Genomic DNA, 26,190 nt, shown 5'->3' on the forward strand with positions numbered 1-26,190 from the left:
CGCGATTGACAACAAACAAGAAGAAAGGTGATTTCAAGTTTTATTTCGAGGGAGATTTGTCATGTCTCGTCCCCAGTTTTGGTATGTGTCTAGGTTGCCATAGTTTCTATTCGCGTCGCCCCTCCCTTCCTGTGTCAACTCAATCAATGTAACGTGTTTTGTATTTAAGTTCTGCCCCTCGCTCACCGTCGGATCATTGCAGGGCCCCGGGGGTGGATGAGATCCGCCCAGATTTCTTAAGGGCTCTGGAGGTTGTGGGGCTGTCATGGCTGACACGTGTCTACAACATCGCGTGGACATCGGGGACAGTGCCTCTGGATTGGCAGACTGGGGTGGTGGTTCCCCTCTTTAAGAAGGGGGACCGGAGGGTGTGTTCCAATTACAGGGGAATTACACTCCTCAGCCTCCCTGGTAAGGTCTATTCAGGGGTGCTGGAGAGGAGGGTCCGTCGGGAGGTCGTACCTCGGATTCAGGAGGAACAGTGTGGCTTTCGTCCTGGCCGTGGAACAGTGGACCAGCTCTTCACCCTGAGCAGGATCCCCGAGGGTGCATGGGAGTTCGCCCAACCAGTCCACATGTGTTTTGTGGACTTGGAGAAGGCGTTCGACCGTGTCCCTCGGGAGGTTCTGTGGGGGGTGCTTCGGGAGTACGGGGTACCGAGCCAACTGATAAGGGCGGTTCGGTCCCTGTATCACCGATGCCAGAGTTTGGTCCGCATTTCCGGCAGTAAGTCTGATTCGTTTCCAGTGAGGGTTGGACTCCGCCAAGGCTGCCCTTTGTCACCGATTCTGTTCATAATTTTTATGGACAGAATTTCTAGGCGCAGCCGAGGCGTTGAGGGTGTCCGGTTTGGGGACCTCAGCATTGCATCTCTGCTTTTTGCAGACGACGTGGTGCTGTTGGCTTCTTCAGGCCGTGATCTCCAGCTCTCACTGGAGCGGTTCGCAGCCGAGTGTGAAGCGGTCGGGATGAGGGTCAGCACCTCCAAATCCGAGTCCATGGTCCTCGATCGGAAAAGGGTGGAATGCCCTCTCCGGATCGGGGATGAGATCCTGCCCCAAGTGGAGGAGTTTAAGTATCTTGGGGTCTTGTTCACGAGTGAGGGGAGGATGGAGCGCGAGATCGACAGGCGGATCGGTGCAGCGTCGGCAGTAATGCGGACTCTGTACCGGTCCGTCGTGGTAAAGAAAGAGCTGAGCCAAAAGTCAAAGCTCTCAATTTACCGGTTGATTTACGCTCCTACCCTCACCTATGGTCACGAGCTATGGGTCGTGACCGAAAGAACGAGATCCCGGATACAAGCGGCCGAAATGAGTTTTCTCCGCAGGATGTCCGGGCTCTCCCTTAGAGATAGGGTGAGAAGTTTGGTCATCCGGGAGAGACTCGGAGTAGAGTCGCTGCTCCTCCACGTTGAGGAGCCAAATGAGGTGGCTCGGGCATCTCATCAGGATGCCTCCTGGACGCCTCCTTGGGGAGGTGTTCCGGGCATGTCCCACCGGTAGGAGACCCCGGGGACGACCCAGGACGCGCTGGAGAGACTATGTCTGTCAGCTGGCCTGGGAACGCCTTGGGATCCCCCGGGATGAGCGAGATGAAGTGGCTGGGGAGAGGGAAGTCTGGGAGTCCCTCCTGAGGCTGCTGCCCCCGCGACCCGACCCCGGATAAGCGGAAGAACATGGATGGATGGATGGATGGATGGATGGATGGATGGATGGATGGATGGATGATACACGAAAGTATTAGAGGTGGATTTAAGACAAAACACCGTTTTTTTCCATGTATAATGCGCAAAATTTAACTACCGTTTTTTCCGTGTATCACGCGCAAAATTTAACTAATTTATTGTCTTAAAATCTGGGGTGCGCATTATACATGTGTACAATTTTTTCAATTTTATTTTTTTTTTAAATTTTTTTTTTCTTTTTAAGAAAATCATGGTACAACAATTTTTGAAGAATATCTTGTCATGGCTGCAGTGTGGAAATGAGCATTGCGACTATGTGCAGCTTGGACCAGGGTTCATTGGAGGAACTCAAAACACAGACTTGGTAAACTAACATAACTCTCTAACAAAACCAACAACAGGACTGACCGACAAAGACGTGGAATAAAAAGACAGGGTGACATTACCAAAGACAGGAACAGATCCCTGTGTTATTGTCAAATATTGTTTGTTTTTTAATCTCCAACGCGGACTGGACGGAGGCAGTATCACTGCGCATGCGTACTATGGATCCGATGCGCAGAACGGATGGGCAAGACACGTCAGCTATTTAATACAATCAGCAAATAACAAAATGCGTATTAGAGGTAATATTTTATTTCACAACACTTTGCCTTGTTCCTTTCGTCTCAGCTGTTCACTTCAAACACGCTCCATACGAACGCAGTGCTCTCGTATCAGACGCTTGCTCGATCACCTGCTCGTTTGCTGTCACGATGTACCCTACACAAATCCGAAACATTTGTTGCGGCTCCGAGTCACGACGAGGGGCAAGTTTTGGTTTCCAAGGGTGTTTTAATTCCTCTTCAACTTCTCTCCCATACAGAGCCACCTTTTTCACATGTCCGCACGTCACTTTAATCTCTTTTCATTTTGAACTGATCGCGGTGGTGCCTTTACGGGCAGTCGGAGAAATCAACGCCAACAAAAAAAATACATCCAGCCTAGTTAAGACCATACCAAAGACTATAAAAATGGGACCCATTGCCTCCCTGCTTGGCATTCAGCATTAAGGGTTGGAATTGGGGGGTTAGATCACCAAATGATTCCCGAGCGCGGCGCCGCTGCTGCTCACTGCTCCCCTCTCCCCCAGGGGATGGATCAAAATCACACGGGGATGGGTCAAATGCAGAGGACAAATTTCACCACACCCAGATGCGTGTGTGACGATCATTGGGACTTAAAAAATAATAATAAAAATAAAAATTGGGGTGCGTATTATACATGGGTACAGGCTTTTTTCCAGCATTGACATGCCATTTTTAGGGTGCGTATTATACATGGGGGCGCATTATACATGGAAAAAAACGGTACCCAATTCCATAAAAAGAATACAGTAAAGATTTTAACATTTGGATTAGGAAGTTATTGTGAATTGTGGCGGCACCACCAATCAATTTGCGTGTTTGCCTGAACACCGCCTATGCACGTTACGTGTGCGAACGTGTTTTGACTTAGTGTATTTGCCATAGTTAGCGATCCAAAATGGCCGACCTTCTGCACATGCGCTTTCAGATCGCGCATGGGTCACGGATCGTGTCTTCAAAGACCTGATAAAGGACTCGTTTCTGCCATTAATGTGAAGTGATTCCCTGTAACATCAAGCAGGTTTGGGTTGCACTCCATTCAGAATTATTACCTCTGTCTTGCTAAATATGTTGTTTGCGACTCTATCTCTTAGAACTGATCGCCTTCTTCTTTGGGCTGCTCCCGTTAGAGGTCGCCACAGTAGATCAATCGTTTCCACCTCAATCTGTTCTCTGTATTTTCCTCTCCCTCACCATATCCTTAAACTTGATATCCAGCGGAATTTCCTTTGTCGCCTCGTTTTTTATTTAATATTTTTCATGCAGTATTTCACTGTTTATCGCACGCAGGACGGGATAAACTATTCTTGACTGGCCAAAAACTGTTGAAAGCTAGTTGCAACATGTTTATCGACCACGCTTGATAATTTTGAGGTATTTGGGGACATGGAAGTTTCAAAAAATGAGTTTATTGCGGAAGAACATTTGTTCACTGTGGATCGCAAAACCTTGAATTGGGATAGACGCAGTGGAGCCTGTCAAGACACGATAGTTCACCTTTATCTCCTAACTCAGTCGCCAACTCCTTGTATTTTATTTATGTTGTGCAGTCAGGCATTCTTTATTTATTGGGCCAAATCTCAGTCACAATATTCATGCTTAAAAAAAATAAAAAAAATAAAATAAATAAAAAACATTATAAGTTAACTTCACTATATTGTTGGATTTGGTCCACAATTTGGGAAGCGCGGTATCCGCGCCTCACGGCAAAAGCCATAGCCAATCACCTGTTATCCAATTTACTCAGTGCGTGCTCATTTATTTCTCAAGTTTTAGGAAATGGCTAAGACACCGAAACAACATTTATACCAGGGGTGTCCAAACCTTTTGCAAGGAGGGCCGGGGGCTGATAGTTTTTTCAGACATTTTTTAACTACAAAAATGTCATGCAAATACACACTGTTATAAAACAAATTTCATTGTCACAATTGTCTTTATTTTTCAAATGACAAAATAACCAAATATGAGTCACTCAGGCAGATGTGAACAACTCTAAAAACACGAATTCTGCCTTTCATTCATATATGAAGAGTCAGATAACATTGAACAAACTGTATGAAATACCTTAAATTTACATGAGTTTAAAATTACTTTTGCCTCATGAACATTTTAAACGGGAGTTATAAGTAATGCAAAGTTGTCTGTTATTATTAAAACTAGTGAATTTTGCTCTTGTCATTTACATTATCTTTCAGAAAACAATAGTTTGTGTCAGGTCTACAGGTCCATAACATCAACAGTCTTAACATGGCCACTTCGTAGATTGCTTTCGTAATATTTATCTTTGACTCACAGTCCCGTGTGAAGAATCGCTGTTGTGACGCCAGTTCATCTTGGCGCTGCTTCACTTTATCAGCGCGGTCACTCCCTGTTAGCTGGTCGTTTGTGTTCGCATGTTTAGTCTGATAGTGTCTCTTTAAGTTGAAATCCTTAAACAAGGCAACCGTCTCTTTACAAATTAGACAAACACAATTGCCTTGATTTTCAGTGATGTACAGTAATCCCTCGCTACATCACGGTTTGTTTATCGCGGTACATCGCGGATTTTTTTCCCAAATTGAAAAAAAGAATTAAAAGTCAAAATAAAACTTCTAAATTGAGGAATTATGGCACAAAACTTGCTCACACGCCAGCAGAAGGCAAGGAGTGCCCACACAATTGCAGTGCGTACACTTGTACCTTATTTGCTGATTGAAACTGCTGATTAAACTGTGAATCTGTTTGGTTTCTGTTCCTGTCTTTGGTAATGTTTGTCGGTCAGTCCTGTTGTTGGTTTTGTTGTACCATGATTTTCTTAAAAAAATAATAATAAATAAATAAAATAAAAATTGTACCCATGTATAATGCGCACCCCAGATTTTAGGACAATAAATTAGTTAAATTTTGCGCATTATACACGGAAAAAAACGGTAAGTGTCTCCTATAACAAGAGAAATGAATGATCACATGTGTCTAACCTTTAGGACAATGTAGTATTGCTCCGAATGTTCGTTTAATTTCCCTTAGAGGTCCGTTTGCGCATGTTAGCACGATAGCGAATTAGCATCTTTCCGCTAACTCGTTAGCCTGCACAGTACTTTGCTGCGGGCCAATAAAAACTAGACCTGCGGCCCACGGGCCGCAGCTGATTTAGACTTGCACAGGTTGGTTGAGATCAATTACAATTCTTGTTAAGAAAGCTCTGTTTTCAGGATAGTACAATACAGCGCTGGGCCTGTCGTGCGACGAGCAGAAAGTCTCCATTCAGAAAAGGCAACGTTCAAGGTTCTTTGGTCGGCTTATATTCAGTTGCACATGCCAGTGTGGGCCGAATTCAATGGGTGATGAGTCAGGTGGTGTGGCAAGTTCGCAGGAGAGTTTGATTCCATGGGAGTGGGTGCTGGTTCGGTGAGAGCTGGTTCCGTGGGGGTGGGTGCTGATTATGGGCGATTTGGTGTGTGTGTGGGGGCTGTTGTTTTCCATCCTGTCTTTTGACCTTAGCGATCGCCTTTGGCCGGGTTCTTGGTGGTTTTCTTCCTGCCGCTCTTCCTCTACCACCTCTACCGGTTTTATCTCCAAGGGTCCTTCCTGTAAACCAGGGGTGTCCAAACTTTTTGCAAGGAGGGCCAGATTTGATAAAGTGAAGGGGCCCGGGGGCCAATAGTTTTTTCGGACATTTTGTAACTACAAAAATGTCATGCAAATACACACTGTTATAAAACAAATTTCACTGTCACAATTGTCTTTATTTTTCAAATGACAAAATGACCAAATATGAGTCACTCAGGCAGATGTGAACAACTCTAAAAACACAAATTTTGCCTTTCATTCATATCTGAAGAGTCAGAGAACATTGAACAAACTGTATGAAATACCTTAAATTTACACAAGTTTAAAATTACCGTTTTTTTTCCGTGTATAATGCGCCCCCATGTATAATACGCACCCTAAAAATGGCATGTTGATGCTGGAAAAAAGCCTGTACCCATGTATAATACGCACCCAATTTTATTTAATTTTTTTTAATTTTTTTTTTTTTCTTAAGTCCCAATGATCGTCACACACGCAGGGAAGCAATGGGTCTCATTTTTATAGTCTTTGGTATGGTCTTAACTAGGCTGGATGTAATTGTTTTTGTTGGCGTTGATTTCTCCGACTGCCCGTAAAGGCACCACCGCGATCAGTGCGGACATGTGAAAAAGGCGTGCGGACATGTGAAAAAGGCGGCTCTGTATGGGAGAGACGTTGAAGAGGAATAAAAACACCATTGGAAACCAAAACTTGCCCCTCGTCGTGACTCGGAGCCGCAACAAATGTTTCGGATTTGCGTAGGGTACATTGTGACAGCAAACGAGCAGGTGATCGAGCAAGCGTCTGATACGAGAGCATTGCGGTCGTATGGAGCGTGTTTGAAGTGAACAGCAGAGACGAAAGGAACAAGGCAAAGTGTTGTGAAATAAAATATTACCTGTAATACGCATTACTCACTCTTTATATAGCTGACATGTCTTGCGCATCCGTTCTGCGCATCTGTAATGGCGGCCTCCGTATGATATCCGGTTTGCGATGGAGATTTTTTAATCTCAATTTGTTGTGGCAATTCTTAGGCGAGATCCGAGGTGTTGGTCCGTTTACCTCGATCTGTGACGGGTTGATGTTGACGTTCATGTGGCTGAACGTCACGTCGCGTACGTCGAGCCAAATTGGCCACTCTCTTTTAAACGCTCGCCACTGTGTCCACCTTGCTTTTCCTTGGGTGACTCATTTTAATGGAAGGATTCCAGGGGAAGGTTTGTGGGTGGCTTTAGCGCAAAACTGCATCTGAAAACTACTAAATTACAAGAATGCTGTCGTCACAGCCCACGCTCTAAATTCGGGACTGATACAAATAGAGCGCGAGTGCGCCATGTCCGTACTACTGAGTACGTACACGACTTGCGAGTGTGCACCGAGCTTTCTTCCGGTAGTAAATGCGCAGGCGAGCGCTTCCCCATCTACTGGGGAAACGCAGTCATTGCAGGCAAAATGACCCAAAAAAAAGTTTAATACAATTTGTTCAGGGTTGGCTGGCCGCATTAAACGGTCCCGTGGGCCCTATCCGGCCCGCGGGCCGTAGTTTGGTGACCACTGAGGTAGAGGGTGACTTCCAAGTAATGGAGAGGGCATACATAGAAGGAGCGGAGGCAGTATTGGGTACACCACGGAAAAAGAAGAAGCCATGGATCAGTGAGGAATCGTGGAGCCTCGTAGAGCAAAGAGAAGAAATAAATAAGAAGATCCTGAGAACACATTCCGAAAGAATCAAGAAGCAGCTAAAAGAGAAGTATGCAGAGAAGAACAAAGAGGTGAAGAGAAGTACAAACTCGATTTGGTTGAATTTGGGAAATTGTGTAAAATGTAAATAAAAACAAAATACAATGATTTGAAAATCCTTTTCAGCCTATATTCAATTGAATACACTACAAAGACAACATATTTAATGCTCAAACTCATAAACTTTAATTTTTCTAATAATAATTAACTTATAATTTCATGGCTGCAACACTTGCAGTAGAAGTTGGGAAAGGGCATGTTTACCACTTCGTTATATCACCTTTCCTTTCACCGTAATTTTCGAACTATAAGTCGTTTTTGTTTTTTTTCATAGTTTGGGTGGGGGGGCGACTTATACTCAGGAGCAACTACCGTTTTTTTCCGTGTATAATGCGCCCCATGTATAATACGCACCTTAAAATGGCATGTTGATGCTGGAAAAAAGCCTGTACCCATGTATAATACGCACCCAATTTTTATGAATTTTTTTTAAATATATATTTTTTTTAAGTCCCAATGATCGTCACACACGCAGGAAGGCAATGGGTCCCATTTTTATAGTCTTTGGTATGGTCTTAACTAGGCTGGATGTAATTTTTTTTGTTGCCGTTGATTTCTCCGACTGCCCGTAAAGGCACCACCGCGATCAGTGCGGACATGTGAAAAAGGCGTGCGGACGTGAAAAAGGCGGCTCTGTATGGGAGAGACGTTGAAGAGGAATAAAAACACCCTTGGAAACCAAAACTTGCCCCACGTCGTGACTCGGAGCCGCAACAAATGTTTCGGATTTGTGTAGGGTACATTGTGACAGCAAACAAGCAGGTGATCGAGCAAGCGTCTGATACGAGAGCATTGCGGTCGTATGGAGCGTGTTTGAAGTGAACAGCAGAGACGAAAGGAACAAGGCAAAGTGTTGTGAAATAAAATATTACCTGTAATACGCATTTTGTTATTTACTGATTGAAACTGCTAATTAAACTGTGAATTGAAACTAATAGGAAGAAAACAACTCTCGCTCTTTATATAGCTGACGTGTCTTGCGCATCCGTTCTGCGCATCGGATCCATAGTGCGCATGCGCAGTCATACTGCCTCCGTATGACGTCCGGTCCGCGATGGAGATTAAAAAACAAACAATATTTGACAATGACACACCATCAAGGATTGCACCATCGCATCAAACGATGTGTCGTCAATTATGAATTTTACTGACTAAGTGTGTTGGGCAGGATGGCTGAATGCGATGCGCGATTGACAACAAACAAGAAGAAATGTCATTACAAGTTTTATTTCGAGGGAGATTTGTCACGTCTCGTCCCCAGTTTTGCTATGTGTCTAGGTTGCCATAGTTTCTGTTGGCGTCGCCCCTCCCTTCCTGTGTCACCTCAATCAATGTAACGTGTTTTGTATTTAAGTCCTGTCTGCCCCTCGCTCACCGTCGGATAATTGCATGTGTTACTGTCATGATGTCTGTTTGGTTTCTGTTCCTGTCTTTGGTAATGTCACCGTCTTTTTGTTCCACGTCTTTGTCGGTCAGTCCTGTTGTTGGTTTTGTTGTACCATGATTTTCTTTAAAAAAAAAAAAAAAAAATTACCCATGTATAATGCGCACCCCAGATTTTAGGACAATAAATTAGTTAAATTTTGCGCATTATACACGGAAAAAAAACGGTATTTTTTTTTTCACAAATTTTTACTTGATCATTAACACATCACTTACTTACAAGTATAGTTGACCACTTCACATGTTATTTTTAGTATAGTTAATCACTTCACATGCTGTGATATCTTTATCTTGAACATATTCAAAACATGAAAAATAGAGTGAAAAAATCAAATAAAGTAATTAACACTTTAAAGCGGCATATCCTCTGGACATGTCCTCTGTCACCAGGATGACAAAGGACGAGAAATTTGATCGATGGATTTAATGATTTGGAGTGACACTTGATAATATTCTTGTTTATGTGATAGTTTTTTAACATATAGTTTATATATCGTTGTATGGGCCTGTGGAATAATTTGAACTGCGGCGCGGCACACGGCATTGTTGACAAAGGACGATCGATAAAAGACGAGAAATTTGATCGATGGATTTAATGATTTGGAGTGACACAAATGGTTTCATAATATTGTTGTTTGTGATAGTTATTTAAAATATAGTTTATATATCGTTGTATGGGCCTGTGGAATAATTTGAACTGCAGCGCAACACATGGCATTGTTGACAAAGGAGGATCGATGGATTTAATGAATTGGAGTGACACAGATGGTTTTATAAACGTGTTATTTATGTAATAGTTTTTTTAAATAACTGAATGTTACGTCTGGCCTGTTCTCAGCTCCTCGTTTGTGTTTGTCACGTTAGTATACCGTATCGTTTAGCCTGTTGTAGCACGTTCATGTCTGTTCTTGGTGTTGGATTTTGTCGAATAAATTGCGCCCCAAAATGTGACTTATACTCCGGAGCGACTTGTAGTCCGAAAATTACGGTAATAACACCCAATAAACGATTTGGAAGAGAGGAGACTAATTCTCTTAGTTTCTCATGAGGAATTCTTTCCCATTCTTTCTTGATGAACCGCTTCAGTTGTTCAACAGTCCGGGGTCTTCCCTGTCGTATTTTACGCTTCATAATGCGCCACATATTTTCAATGGGAGACAGGTCTGGACTGCAAGCGGGCCAGGGGAGAACCTGGACTCTTTTACTTCTAAGCCACGCTGTTGTAACAGGTGCAGAATCTGGCTTGGCATTATCTTGCTGAAATAAGCAGCGGCGTCCATGAAAAAGACGTTGCTTGAATGACAGCATCTGTATGTACTTTTTAGCATTTATGTTGCCTTCACAGAAATATAAGTCACCCATGCCATGGGAACTAATGCACCCCTATACCATCACAGATGCTGGCTTTTGAACTTTGCGTTGATAACAGTCCGGATGGTCCGCTTCCTCTTTGGTCCGGAGGACACAACGTCCAGTGTTTCCAAAAACAATTTGAAAAGTGGACTCATCAAACCACAAAACACTTTTCCATTGTGCATCAGTCCATTTTACATGCGCTCGGGCCCAGAGAACCCAGCGGCGTTTCTGGATGTTGTTCGTAAACGGCTTTTGCTTTGCATGGAGTTTTAACCCACACTTACTGATGTAGTGACGAACTGTATTTACTGACAGTGGTTTTCTGAAGTTTTCCTGAGCCCATTTGGTGATATCCTTCACACAATCATGTCGGTTTTGAAGGCAGTGCCGTCTGCGGGATAAAGGTCACGGTCATTCAGTCTTGGTTTCCGGCCGTGGCGCTTACGGGCAGTGATTTCACCAGATTCTCTGAACCTTTTGATGATATTATGGATCGTAGATATTGAAATCCCTAAATTCCTTACAATTTTGCTTTGAGAAATGTTCTTAAACTGTTCAACTATTTTCTAACGCAGTTTGGACAAAGTGGTGAACCTTGCCCCATCCTTGCTTGTGAATGACTGAGCATGTTTGGGGAGGCTCCTTTTATACCCAATCATGGTACCCACCTGTTCCCAATTAGCCTGATCACATGTGGGATGTTCCAAATAGGTGTTTGATGAGCTTTTCTCCGCTTTCTCAGTATTTTTTGCCACCTTTCCCAACTTCTACTGGACGTGTTGCAGCCATGAAATTCTAAGTTAATTATCATTTGGCAAAAGAAGAAGAGCAGTTCAAGAGGGAGGAAATGGAATTAGATGGAAGCTGACATCAAAACTTGATTATTTGGACTTTGCAGATGATATATACAGGACTGTCTCAGAAAATTAGACTATTGTGATAAAGTTCTTTATTTTCTGTAATGCAATTAAAAAACAAGAATGTCATACATTCTGGATTCATTACAAGTCAACTGAAATATTTCAAGCATTTTATTATTTTAATATTGCTGATTATGTTTTACAGCTGTCAAGTGGCATGGTGGTACAAGATCGTGTAAAATTGGGTATCGAATTTGGCCCAGGCACATTGGATATCCCAAAACATGTAGTAGTTCCAAAATTTCACCAGGAGATGGTGTTAGAGCTTGACATAGGGGTGACCTGATGGAAACTAACAAATCTAATAAATTGTTAGCAATTGGGACGACACAACCTGTTCAAACACGTAGCAACGCACAATTGTGAAATATGAGTTTGCTATGCCATAATTTTAAGATGTAACAGCTTGAGCAATATCAATATAAATGTTAACGTTAGAAGAACCGATTATTATGGCAAAGTATGATTATGTGTGAAGATTGATCTTTACTAGACAAGATATAAGATTTTAATGTTGCAATGTTTTACACGGCTGGTAAGAGGTACAGAAGCCTGCGCTCCCGCACCACCAGACTCTCAAACAGCTTCATACTCCAGGCTGTTAGGATCCTGAACTCGCTCCCCCGTTCTGCGTAGCGTCCTGTACTTTTACTGTCTGTATGCACACTGGCTCTTATTTGTTGTTATCTGTTTATTTATTATTTATTATTACTCTTATTATTTATTGTTTGTGCCTTCTTGTTTTTTATATTGCGTCGTTTACTTGTATGTCTATTGTGTAATATGTCTTGTCACCGTGGGATAGAGAAAACGTAATCTCGATCTCTTTGTATGTCTCGGCATGTGAAGACGTTGACAATAAAGCAGACTTTGACTATATCCAACCTGTATTTAACATTGTTGTTCCATCGATACATGAATGTATTAAGTTGTGTGGAGACAAAAGGTGTTGTTTGTTACACTATTGGAATCGACCAAATATTCACCTAGATATTTTTATGACATGGGGCAGGGATTCTGACCTTTCACTTAGATATTCCTATGACCTGGTGCTGGGATTCTGACCTTTCATCGAGATATTCTTATGACCTGGTGCAGGGATTCTGACCTTTCACCTACATATTCCGATGAGCTAATGCCAGAAGCCTATAAATATGTTGTCCTGACACAGAGCGAGGCGCTTCTTCCTAATTAGGGTGATGGCCGTGACGCTGCCCGGAGTAAAGAACGCCGCTTAGACGAAGATGGATTTTTCCTTCTTTTTGATATTGAACCAAAATCTACTGAAATGAATTTCCAGAGTCTTCGAGTTGGACTTTGTCAAAGTTTGAGCTTCAAATTGGACTTTGTCAAATTTTAAGCTTCGAGGAGGGCAGAGGAGACAGCCGCTTCGGGCAGAAAGGGGAAGACGCCAATTACGGCTTTGGCTAAGCTCCTCACGGCCAGCCCTTTCCTCTTTTTTTAAACAGAATTCGGATTTTGGAACAAAAGAGAGCCGATCACTCGACTTGTTCAACCAAATAGGATTTTAGACCTTTAGTCTCCTCTTTTGTTTTGAGTGGGTGAGTGTTGTTTGTTTCGACTTGTAATTCTTTTTCCTGCTTATTCATTAAATCTCTTCTTAATCCTTAATTTGGTTATCGATTATTTCGTATTAACTATGTTGAGCATGGTTTTATATGGAGCAATTAGATCTTTAAAATTTCTTTATTTCCCTATCATAATCATTCTTTAAATCCGTTCAATTCTTTTTAAAGTGAAGACAGCTTTAATCCTTAACATCAGGAATTGTCAGATCTGGTTCGAAGTAGTTATCTTGAGCTCAGCTAGGGCGAGTGCGCTCTAGTAAATCAACGAATCCCTGAGGTCTTAACAAATACATCTAAAAATATCCGGAACATAACAAAAGCCTCAAATCACCAAAGGGAGCCATCATTATGGCGCGGTTATTCTGACGTGTCTCAAATTTAAGTTACCGTATTTTCCGCCCTATAAGGCGCACCGGGGTATAAGGCGCACCTTCAATGAACGGCCCATTTTAAAACTTTGTCCATATATAAGGCGCACCGGCCTATAAGGCGCATAAAATAGAAGCTTTACTGCAACAAACTGAGGTTGACTAGGGTTGCGGTCTGCACCCACTAGCCAATAACCAACGAGCCCTCTGTAAACAATCGCGTTTCTCAAACAATCTCCTATAAAATGATTGGAACTGACTAAAGTTCAATCTAACGCATTGGTACTACTTACCTATGTTTCCCTTCCATATCGATCCGTAGATTTACTCGAAACATTAACAGCGCGGCCTATTTTGACATGAAATAGCCTCGCGCGTATAGCAGCTATCGTTATAGCATTAGCCATCCGCGATTTCCTATGAGCCTCAGCTCGCAATCTCCCATGAGCCTCAGCAAAGTGTAAACAATCGCGTCTCTCAAACGAGCTCCTATAAAATGATCAGAACTGACTAAAGTTTGATCTAATGCATTGGTACGCGTCAGCAAAGTGTAAACAAACAATCGCGTCTCTCAAACGAGCTCCTATAAAATGATCAGAACTGACTAAAGTTCGATCTAACGCATTGGTACTACTTACCTATGTTTCCCTTCCATATCGATCCGTAGAATTACTCGAAACATTAACAGAGCAGCCTATTTTGACATGAAATAGCCTCGCGCGTATAGCAGCTATCGTTATAGCATTAGCCATCCGCAATTTCCTAAGAGCCTCAGCTCGCAATCTCACATGAGCCTCAGTAAAGTGTAAACAATCGCGTCTCTCAAACGAGTGCCTATAAAATGATCAGAACTGACCAAAGTTCGATCTAACGCATTGGTACTACTTAGCTATGTTTCCCTTCCATATCGATCCGTAGAATTACTCGAAACATTAACAGAGCAGCCTATTTTGACATGAAATAGCCTCGCGCGTATAGCAGCTATCGTTATAGCATTAGCCATCCGCAATTTCCTATGAGCCTCAGCTCGCAATCTCCCATGAGCGTCAGCAAAGTGTAAACAATCGCGTCTCTCAAACGAGCTCCTATAAAATGATCAGAACTGACTAAAGTTCGATCTAACGCATTGGTACTACTTACCTATGTTTCCCTTCCATATCGATCCGTAGAATTACTCGAAACATTAACAGAGCAGCATTTTTGACATGAAATAGAACATGTCAATTAATGCACTCAGTGCTTGGTTGGGAATCCTTTTGCATGGATTACTGCATCATTGCGGCGTGGCATGGAGTTAATCAGCCTGTGGCATTGCTGAGGTGTTATGGATGCCCAGGATGCTTCAATAGCAGCCTTTAGCTCATTTGCATTGTTGGGTCTGGTCATTGGTGTCTTTCAGCTTCTTCTTCACAATACCCCACAAATTCTCTATGTGGTTCAGGTCAGGAGAATGGGCAGGCCAATCGAGGACAGTAATGCCATGATCAGTACCCCATTTACTGGTGGTTTTGGCACTGTGGGCAGGTGCCAGATCATGCTGGAAAATGAAAATCATCATCTCCATAGAGGTCTTCAGCAGACGGAAGCATGTAGTGCTCTAAAATCTGCATTTACTCTGGACTTGATGAAACACAGTGGACCAACACCAGCAGCTGACATGGCTCCCCAAACCATTGCTGAGTGTGGGAACTTCACACTGGATTTCAAGCAATTTGGATTTTGCTCCTCTCCAGCCATTCTCCAGACTCTGGCGCCTTGACTTCCAATTGAAATACAAAACTTGCTTTCGTCTAAAAAAAAAGTGCTTCTTTTCCATTACCCAAGTCAGACGCCTCTTCCGTTGTCTGGAGTTCAAAAGTGGCTTGACCATGGGAATACGGCTATTGTAGCCCATTTCCCGCACACATCTGTGAACAGTGGCTTTTGATACCTGGACTCCAGCTTTAGTCCACTGTCTTTGAAGCTCCCCCAAATTCTGGAAGCGACTCTTCTTCCTTTTTCTTGGTATGGCGCCGTGAGTGGCTGCCTCCCAGCAGTGTTCTCTCTTTTCCTCTTTATTTCCTTCTTTTCTCCTTTATATTTCTGTCTTTTTGTCCATTCGGCGATGCTGGTGCCTTCTACCGCACCTCGGAATCTCTTCGGATCGGATATTTTATGTATTTTTTTACTTCCTGGGACCGGGATCATCGGTTGAGACCGGCGTAACTCTACGACGGCTTTCTGCTTATCCGGCCAGTGATGACTGGGTCCCTCGCCTTGGCCTTGCAGCCGCAACCCCTGTGGGGAGTCCGCTCCCTCGTGCTCGTCGGAACCAACAACTTTCGCCATGCTAGCCTTGTGGTGACCATCTGCACGTGCTCCGACTGGGTGACCGGGACGCTGCTCACACGTTTGCCTGCTTTGTGATGTTTTTACCGATTCACGACCACGGTCCATTGGGTGCCGTTGAACTGGACTGCCCTTACACCTGTCGATGGACCCTGTGGAGGCTATTTTGTGTGTTTTGGGGTGTTCTCTTGTATTGAGGGGTGCTGGTTGGCCGCTGTTACTTTTCTGCCTTTGTCTTTTAGCTTTGATTTGCTTTGATGGCTTTTATCTTGAGCACTTTCTGACTTTCTTAGTGGCACCGTTGTGTGGCAGCCTTATGAGAGCCTATTGAGTTGCGCTCATGCCATCTGTGTGTCTTTTGTATACCCACTCTGTGGTATGGATGCTGTTGGGGCCTGAATTTCCCCACCCCTGGGGATCAATAAATATTCAATCAATCAATCAATCAATCAATGCTGTTAAGGGTGCGCTCATCTCTCTTGGTTGTGCAGCATTTCCTGCCACATTTCCCCCTTCCAACAGACCTTTTGTGGATGTGCTTTGAAACTGTACTCTGTGAACAGCTTGCTGTTTGAGAAATTTCTTTTTGTGTCTTACCCTCCTGATAGAGGGTGTCAATGATGGTCCTCTGGACAGCAGTCAGATAGGCAGTCTTCCCCATGCTTATGATTTAGTTTACTGAACCAAGCGAGTGTTTTTCAAGGCTCAGGAAACCCTTGCAGGTGTTTCGAGTTAATTAGACGATTCAAGTGATTACTGTAATTTTCGGACTATAAATTGCGTTTTTTTTTCATAGGTTGGGTGGGGGGGCGACTTATACTCAGGAGTGACTTGTTTTTTTTTTTCAAATATTTTCAAAAAAAAAAGTGAAACCGCGATAAACGAACCGCAATGTAGCAAGGGATTACTGTAATTTGAATTTCAAGTGACGACAGCAGCGCGACGTCGCGTCAGCAGCAGCTCCGTCGAGTCAGTCTTTGTCCTTTTTATGTAAACAACCGCCGCGCTGCTGACGCGGCGTCGCGCTGCCTCGTCGTTATTCCACAGATCTACTATATAACTATATTGTAGCGTTAACAAAGTTCAAGGAAATACGTGGGTTTGGTAAACGGCTCTTTATTTAACAAAACAAACTTACAGGCGTGTGGCGGCGTATTCCACGGAAGTCGGCGTATTCCGACTTCAATCCACGGAAGTGAAAGAGAGCTCCGTCGAGTCAATCTTTGTCCTTTATGTAAACAACCGCCGCGCTGCTGACGCGCCGTCGCGCTGCTGACGCGCGACCGCGGTTGTTTACATAAAGGACAAAGATTGACTCGCCGGAGCTCTCTTTCACTTCCGTGGATTGAAGTCGGGGGCCGGCGCTCGGCCGGGTGGCTGTCCAGGGACGGTGGATGGGGCTCGGACAATGCTTTTACGCACACCCGACCCTACTCTACCGAGCTGTCTTTCACCTCCGTGGATGGAAGTCGAGGGCCGGCGCTCAGCCGGGTGGCTGTCCGGGGACGGTAGATCGGGCTCGGTCATGGCTTTTACGCACGCCCTGTCCTATTCTATGGAACTCTTATCACTTCCGTGGCTGGAAGTCCACGCCGCCACACGCCTGTAAGTTTGTTTTGTTAAATAAAGAGCCGTTTACCAAACCCACGTCTTTCCTTGAACTTTTTTAACACTACAATATAGTTACCGTTTTTCTCCGTGTATAATGCGCCCCCATGTATAATACGCACCCTAAATATGGCATGTTGATGCTGGAAAAAAGCCTGTACCCATGTATAATACGCACCCAATTTATTTATTTTTTTTTCAATTATTATTTTTATTTTTTTTTAAGTCCCAATGATCGTCACACACGCAGGGAGGCAATGGGTCCCATTTTTATAGTCTTTGGTATGGTCTTAACTAGGCTGGATGTAATTTTTTTTGTTGGCGTTGATGATGTCATGATGTCTGTTTGGTTTCTGTTCCTGTCTTTGGTAATGTCACCCTGTCTTTTTGTTCCACGTCTTTGTCGGTCAGTCCTGTTGTTGGTTTTGTTGTACCATGACTTTCTTAAAAAAAATAAAAATAAAATTAAAAAAAAAAAAAAAAAAAAATTTTAAATTTTTTTGTACCCATGTATAATGCGCACCCTAGATTTTAGGACAATAAATTAGTTAAATTTTGCGCATTATACAAGGAAAAAAACGGTATATAGTAGATCTGTGGAATAACGACGAGGCTGACGTCAGGGCGTACGCGCGGCGATGTTGACAAAGGACGAGGAATTTGATCGATGGATTTAATGATTTAGAATGCACAGATGGTTTGATAACATTATTGCTTATATAATAGTTATTTGATATATAATTTATATGTCGTTATATGGGCCTGTGGAATTTTTTGAAGTGCAAGAGCCGTCAGCGGCGCGCACGCATTGTTGACAAAGGACGATTGATGGATTTAATGAATTGGAGTGACGCAGATGGTTTTATTAACGTGTTATTTATGTAATAGTTATTTGAATAACTCAGAATTTTACGTCAGGGTCGTTCTCAGCTCTTAGTTTGTATTTGTCACGTTAGCATACCTATCGTTTAGCTTGTTGTTGCTCGTTCATGACTGTTCTTGGGGTTGGATTTTGTCGAATAAATTGCCCCCCAAAATGCGACTTATACTCCGGAGCGACTTATATGTTTTTTTTCACTTTTTTGGGCATTTTATGGCTGGTGCGACTTGTACTCCGGTGCGACTTATAGTCCGAAAGTTACGGTAGTTGAATATCCTACTAGTATACTTTTTCATGATATTCTAATATTTTGAGATATGCTATTTGAGTTTTCTTAAGCTGTATGCCATAAGCAATATTAAAATATTAAAAGGCTTGCAATATTTCAGTTGATTTGTAATGAATCCAGAATGTATGACATTTTCGTTTTTTTAATTGCATTACAGAAAATAAAGAACTTAATCACAATATTCCACACCCCTTTTTCTTGTCTTCCGGGTTAGAGCAACGCTGGCGTCTGGACTGTTGACTGCCGCTTCTACCCCGAAAACCGTGTCCGCTATTTGTTTGTCCCCCGTCTGTTTTGTGTTTTCCCGTTTTAAGTGTGCTCGTTTCTTGTTTTCTTTTATTTTCTCGCCTTTTCTCCTGCCCACCGCGTATCTCTGGAGCTCTGCTCGCACCTCTCCGATCCCGCTCCCTCTGACTACGAGCTACGCTAGCCAGCTAGCCAACCCACCACCGGACCTTACTACCTCCCGGCTCTGAGCCTGTAGCTGCTTGCTCTTGGCTCGGCAAGCGGCTCCAACCCAACTTGCTGGCCACTTGGCCGGCGTCCTCGGGGGGAGCACCCGCTCGCTGCGAGCTCGCCGGTCGTGGCTCGGCTTTGGGCCGCCATGACACACTGGGGCGTGCCGTTTGCACGGGTACAGTCGGGATTGACCAACACCACCACCCACTCCACCAACATCACGACTCGGTCCACTGCTGCTTCCATGCATTTCACTGCCTACCAACTCCTAGTTAACCAGCTACTAGCCATTTCTACCATTTTATCTGGATTATTCCCTGCTGCTGTCACGTCTCATCTCCTGCATGAACTATCACTTCTGCTTCTCCGGGCTTCCATTCCACTAACTTCTCGTCCATTTGTCTACACTGCTGCTGATCTTCATCATTTCAACAATAATCACCGTCTCCCTGCTGCTGCCGCCTCAGCTGCCAGCAAGGCTGGGATCCTCCGCCGTCGCCGCTACATCCACCGTAGCTCCGGACTATCTTTTAAACGACATTTCCCTGATGGCTCACCCATCCCCTCTTTCTGGACTAACTCTCGCCCCCCCGTCACCCCCACCTTCCGTACTGTGAACTTAAACAATCTCCGCTCCCCCACCCCCGCTCCTTCATCCATCTCCCTTGCACTGCTGAACTGTCGCTCCCTCTCCAACAAATCACTAGTTATTTTCGAACTAATATTGGACAATAATTTGGATCTGCTCCTTCTCTGTGAAACATGGCAACAGCCTCTGGACTATTTTTCTCTCAACCAAGCCACTCCGTCTAACTACAGCTACATCGCCAAACCCCGCCTCTCTGGGCGAGGAGGTGGTATCGCTGTCTTCCATAAGCGGTCCCTATCAATCACTGAATTGGACCTCAACCTCCCATCTATTTCATCCTTTGAATATCTCGCTTTTTCCCTCCCCAACTCTACTACTGCTGTTCTTATCTACCGCCCCCCCAAGTCACATCCGTCTTTTCTCTCTGAACTCTCTGAACTTCTCACCATCGTATCCTCAGTCTCCTATCGCCTCCTACTAATCGGTGATTTCAACATCCACATCGACCAGCCAACTGCTCCACTGACATCTGACTTCATCTCCGTTCTGGAATGCTTTCATCTCACCCAGCACATCAACTTCCCCACCCACACCAAAGGCCACACCCTGGATATAGTATGCTCCTCCTTTCCACTCACATCCAACCCCCGTCCTCTCACCTTTCCACTGTCAGATCATCTCTGCATCCTCTTCTCCGCCCCTCTACCCTCGCCTCATAAATCCACAAAGCGCACCATCTCCTACCGCAACATCAAGACTGTAAACCCAATCACGCTTTGCCAGCTCTTATCCTCTGCTCTTCCCTCCGACCCCACTTCTTCCTCCCCTGATGACCTTGCCACCACGCTCAACAACATCCTTTCTGACTCCCTTGATTCCCTAGCCCCCTGGAAAACTTCCTCTGTTACATTCACTAACTCTGCCCCTTGGTACACACCGGAACTCCGCACCATGAAACAAACTGGCCGTCAACTGGAACGCCTCTACAAAAGAACCCGCCTCACCGTCCATGCCGAAACCTTTGAACAACACATCTCCTCCTACCGTGACGCTCTTCTTGCTGCCAAATCTGCTTACTTCTCATCTCTCATTAATAACACCAACCGAAACCCCCGCATACTCTTCTCCACCATCAACAAATTGCTCCAGCCACCGGTCACCAAGCCACCCTCCTCACCCGCCCTCTGTAACTCCTTCCTTGTCAACTTCAACAACAAAATCGCCCAAATCAACAGTTCTCTGACCGACACCATCAATAACTCCTCCTCCCCTGCCCTCCTGCCCCCACTTCCTGACCGCCCGCCCTTTCCCTCTCTCACTGCCTTCTCCCTTGTTGACTCCTCCACTATCCTAGACATCATTACCTCATCCAAGACAACCACCTGCTCTCTTGACCCTCTTCCAACGACCTTAACTAAGGCCTGCCTCCCTGTCCTCCTCCCCTACCTCACCACCCTTTTTAATCAGTCTTTATCCCTTGGCCACTTTCCCGCTGTCTATAAACTTGCAGCCATCACCCCCATTCTCAAAAAGCCCACCTTGGACCCACTCAACCTCTCCAACTACCGTCCCATCTCCAACCTTTCATTCCTTTCCAAAACCCTTGAACGCATTGTCTCCGCCCAACTCCACACCCATCTCCAGTCCAACAACCTCTATGAACCCTTCCAGTCCGGATTCCGCCCACTTCACAGCACTGAAACAGCTCTAGTTAAAGTCACCAACGATCTCCTCATTTCTGCAGACTCTGGTGCCCTCAACATCCTACTACTACTTGACCTTAGCGCAGCCTTTGACACTGTGAACCATTCCATCCTCCTCCAAAGGCTGCGCCAACTAGGTGTTGAGGGCACTGCACTCGACTGGCTCACCTCCTACCTCACCAACAGAAACCATTTCATCTCTCTCTCCGGTCACACATCCATCCTCTCCCCAGTTACACAAGGGGTCCCCCAAGGCTCAGTTCTTGGCCCCCTCCTATTCATCTGCTACCTCTTTCCCCTTGGTACCGTCATCCGCAAACTCAATCTGGACTTCCACTGCTACGCTGATGACACCCAGATCTATATACGTACGACACCAACCCGTAACCCTTCCCTCACTCATTTTGAAACCTGCATCTCTACAATAAAAGCATGGCTGACCCACAACTTTCTCAAACTCAACAGTGACAAAACAGAGCTCCTCCTCATAGGCACTAAATCCTCCCTTAATAAAACTGGATCCATCACACTCACCATTGACTCCTCAAACATCACTCCTTCCCCTCTGGCATGCAATCTTGGCATTATTTTTGACCCCACACTTTCAACCTCATGTTAGCTCAGTTGTCAAGACCTCCTACTTGCACCTCCGACGCATCGCTAAAATCCGGCACTGCCTTTCTCTCCCTGCCGCTGAATCTCTCATCCACGCCTTCATCTCATCCCGGCTTGACTACTGCAACTCCCTTCTCACTGGAATCACTGCTCACTCACTCCATAGACTTCAACTAGTCCAAAACTCTGCTGCCCGCCTCCTTACCCACACCCGGTCCCGTGAACACATCACTCCTGTTCTCCACTCCCTTCACTGGCTCCCCATGAAGGAGCGTATCATCTTCAAGATACTCCTCCTCACCTTCAAAGCCCTTCACCACCTGGCTCCCACTTACCTATCCGACCTCCTTGTCCCCTACTGCCCCAACCGTCCCCTCCGATCCTCCAATACTTCACGTCTGACAGTCCCAAAATCCAAACTCAAATCCTTCGGTGACAGAGCCTTCTCCTGCACATCACCCCGACTCTGGAACTCTCTCCCCCAGTCTGTCTGTGACTCACCCACACTTCCCATATTTAAGTCCCGTCTAAAAACATACCTCTTCTCCCAAGCTTATGACCTCCCCTACCCATAACTGGTTTCCTCCTCTTAAGTTTATCCGATTGTTTACTCCCCCCCCCCCCCCCCCGTCTTTGCATTGTTCCCTGTAAGCGTCTTTGGGTTCTTGAAAAGCGCTATACAAATATAATGAATTATTATTATTATTATTATTATCTAATTTTCTGAGTCCTGTATAGCGTTACTCTCCTCTACAAAAGATCATATGCAGAATAAAACAACCCGAATGGATGCAGAAGCCAAGCGAGTAGGACTCAAGAATAATACACAAGAGACAAGAACAATGAGGATAAATGCAAAAAAACAGGAACGAATTAAGATCAATGAGCAAGGTATTGAAGATGTAGACCAGTTCACCAACTTGGGAGCAATAGTATGTAAAGAGGGAGGCGGTATGAAAGATCCGAAGAATAGGCTGTCAAAAGCAATAGGTGTATTTATCAAACTTAAAAAGACCTGGAGCTCCAATGACATCTCAAGAAGAACCAAGCTAAAGCTTTATAAGTAAGACGCTAGTAGTGACAGTACTGCTGTATGGATGTGAACCGTGGAAAATGAATAAAGGGGACAGCAAGGCAATTGATGTATTCCACAACCAATGCCTACGAAGAATACTCCACATACATTGACAAGACCACATCAGCACTAAAGACCTACTAGAAAGAGCTGAAATGGAGCCATTGAGTGAAGACGTTAGGATGCGTAGATGGAAAAGGATTGGACACATACTACAGCAGGACCACAACGACTGCAATACAGCCATGACCTGGGTACCAGAAGGAAAAAGAAGGAAAGGAAGACCACCTGGAGGCGTACTGTCGAGAAAGAAAGGAAAGAAGCAGGATGGAAGTCATGGTCCGAAGCGAGGACTGCAGCAGCTGACCGTGACAAGTGGAAGCGCTCTGTGACGGCCTTATGTGCCACAAGGCACGAAGTGGAATAGATAGGCCTTTTACCAGTCGCCAACATACACACACATGACGCGTTCTGAGAGGCTTATGTGAATTGTTCATATATTATTTGGCCAATTGGAAAGGGTTCCATGTATGGGGTACCTCCTCTGCATCCTATCCGAAAAGGAGGACATTTCAACGCTGGAAGTCCGGTCCTCCCAATCTTTCTAACAAGCCAATCTCGGGGCGTTGTGACGCAGTCCGGGCCGAGCCTCCTGGCTGAGCCGCAAACTGGCTGACACTTTTGTGTTTGTTAGTTTCGATCTATATAAACTAGGTTCAGTGACTTCAGCGTAAATGTTAGTCAAATGAACCCTTACCAATTTCAATTGAATATATAACGACGTGTCAATAATTCAGCTAACGTAAAGCCTCTTGGAACGCGTCATGTTTGCATATGTTGGGGCCTGGTGAAAGGAAATCGACGTAACCGGCACTTCAGCTAAAGAGAGGCTCCTCATTTCTTGCTCTTAAATCAGCTATGGAGAGTCTAATTCTTGTGATATGTCAAAGTCGTGACAAATACTTTTAAATCAGCTACGGAGAGTCTAATCCAGGGGTTCTTAACCTTCGAATGATTCCAGACCCCCAATGGATTGTCCAATATGGTACCATACCCCCTTCACTTGACTGTTGAAATGATTATTACCAATCCTATTATTTGCCAGTATGTCTTCCAAATATGTCAGTACCTTGAATATCCTGCACTTTAGATATGGATTGCGAGAAATAGAACATGAAAAAGTCACAAGCATTGATCATTGTTTTACATTTCTAGTGAAAACAAAATTAAAGTTACAGTCCATTTTTATTACACAAAAGAAGAAAGAGAACATAAATGTAATTTTTTTTTCAAAAATCGACAACATAAAACATACTTTTACTAGCCTAGTGAGATATTTGCTGTTGTTTTTTTGCAATCAAAACATTGAATCGTGGTACAGTTGCTGACAAAGCTACTCGCATGTCATCTGACACATCAAGTCTATTTCTCCACTTTAATTTCATATTTAATAATGCAAAGAATCCTATTTCACAGAGATACGTGGTTGTGAAGGGAACCAAAACGTTCATTGCTCTCATTGCCAAGCTTGGGTAAGCTGAGATTTGTTCACACCAAAACTGCTTGACATCCATCCTAACCCTTTCGAAATCAGCTGTCTTTCTTGGGTCCTCTTGGAATTCAATGAAATCATTCTTTGCTAAATCGTTATCACTCAGTCTCGATACATCAAATGAGAAAGGGTTTTGTATCCAAACCGATTCCATGCAAAGATCATTAGTATCTGAAAAGTAACCCTCAAAATTTGTACTTAGAATTTCAAATGATTCTTGAGTTCTTGAAGTATTTCTGCAGGTAGTGTTTTACCATCTTGTCTAGTTTGCCAGGTTACCACTTTCAACACGGCGACACCAGATGGGTAATTTCCTTGTGAATGCGACGACTTTTCCCCTGGCTTGAATGATGTCCACATCCCTTCCTTGCATTGATGTGTTCAAATCATTGAGAAGACTGAAAATATCAGCCAAATATCCCAGACTAACAATGAAAGTTTCATCTTCAAAGTGCTTTGCTAGAGGGGATTGTTGATGCTTGAGAAATTCGAGAATTTCATCCTGAAGTTCCACTACACGTGTGAGAACACTGCCGCGACTCAGCCAACGTACCTCTGTGTGGTACAGTAACACTCCGTGTTCCGCTCCAATCTCGTCACAGAATTTTTTAAACAGCCGCTGATTCAATGCACGTCCACGAATGAAGTTGACTGTTTGCACAATTATTCCCATCGCTTCTTTCTGTATCTTTGGCAAGGTTTTGGATGCTAGAGCTTGGCGATGTAAAACACAGTGGGTGGTGAGCACATGTGGAGCTTTCTCTTTGACTATAGCAACGAATCCAGATTTCTTGCCAATCAGGGCAGGTGCGCCATCCGTACAAATAGACCCAATCAAATCCCATGCCAGCTCATGACGATCAAAGAAAGATTGGATCAGCTTGAATACGTCAACTGCTTTGGTTGTGGTTTCGAGTCGTTCACAGAATAAAAACTCTTCCTTGATGTTCTTTTCATGTACATATCGTACAAATATATACAAGCAATTGACTGTGGTTTGAAACGTCAGTTGATTCATCGATCTGCATGCTGATTTTTGCAGGACTTTGTTTTATCTCGCTGACAACTTGGGTTATTATGTCCTGACTCATGTCTTTAATTCTCTGGTGCACAATGTCGTTGGACACGGATACCTGACTTAATTTCTTCGCGGCATCCTCTCCCAGCACAATTTTAGCCATCTCTAGCGCACAGGGTTTCACGAGAGTCTCCTCAATTGTGTATGGCTTCTTTTCTCTGGCAATCATGTACGAAACTTTGTAGGAGGCTTCCAGAAGAGGTTTTCTTGTAGCAGAAAACCCATACGATGAAATAGTTGCTTTCTGATCATAACTACCGTTTTTTTCCGTGTATAGTGCGCAAAATTTAACGACTTTATTGTCCTAAAATCTGGGGTGCGCATTATACATGGGTACAAAAATTTTTAATTATTTTTTTTTTTTAATTTTTTTTTCTTTTTTTTTTTTTTTTAGAAAACAAAAGCAACAACAGGACTTGTTAGAGTGGTGCTCACTCTAACTTATTTTGCAAGAACCACTCGGAGACAAGTTAGTCGTTTTGGGCACCTGCAGGCGGAGAGTCCATTCGTCACTGTGCGTACAGCAATGATCGAATGACGTCTGACTCTCGCTTCCCACAAGACCATCTTTATTAAGAGAAAAAGGGTGGGGGTGACAGTAGACTGAATAAACAAGTTAAAGCTCTTGCTTGACCTCTAGGTAAACAGAGCAGGGGATGTTTTACGACATTGTTTA

General features: G+C 44.0%; 1 protein-coding gene across 6 annotated transcripts in view; it reads left to right on the top strand.

Annotated features, from left to right (window-relative positions):
* The first annotated feature begins 3,174 nt into the window (after window positions 1-3,174).
* Window positions 3,175-26,190, top strand: part of cdk10 (cyclin dependent kinase 10) — a 137,559-nt gene continuing 114,543 nt past the window's right edge. For 4 of the 6 annotated variants that reach the window (XR_009714873.1, XM_061282211.1, XM_061282216.1 and 1 more), the window contains exon 1: window positions 3,175-3,331. The gene's annotated coding sequence lies outside the window, so the exon portion shown is untranslated. Of the gene's footprint in view, window positions 3,332-12,565; window positions 12,944-26,190 lie in introns of those variants that run through there. The other 2 variants (XM_061282215.1, XM_061282212.1) reach the window with 2 other exon arrangements.

The sequence above is a fragment of the Syngnathus typhle genome, linkage group LG7 (genome assembly GCF_033458585.1).
Source record: "Syngnathus typhle isolate RoL2023-S1 ecotype Sweden linkage group LG7, RoL_Styp_1.0, whole genome shotgun sequence".
NCBI classification, from domain to species: domain Eukaryota; kingdom Metazoa; phylum Chordata; class Actinopteri; order Syngnathiformes; family Syngnathidae; genus Syngnathus; species Syngnathus typhle.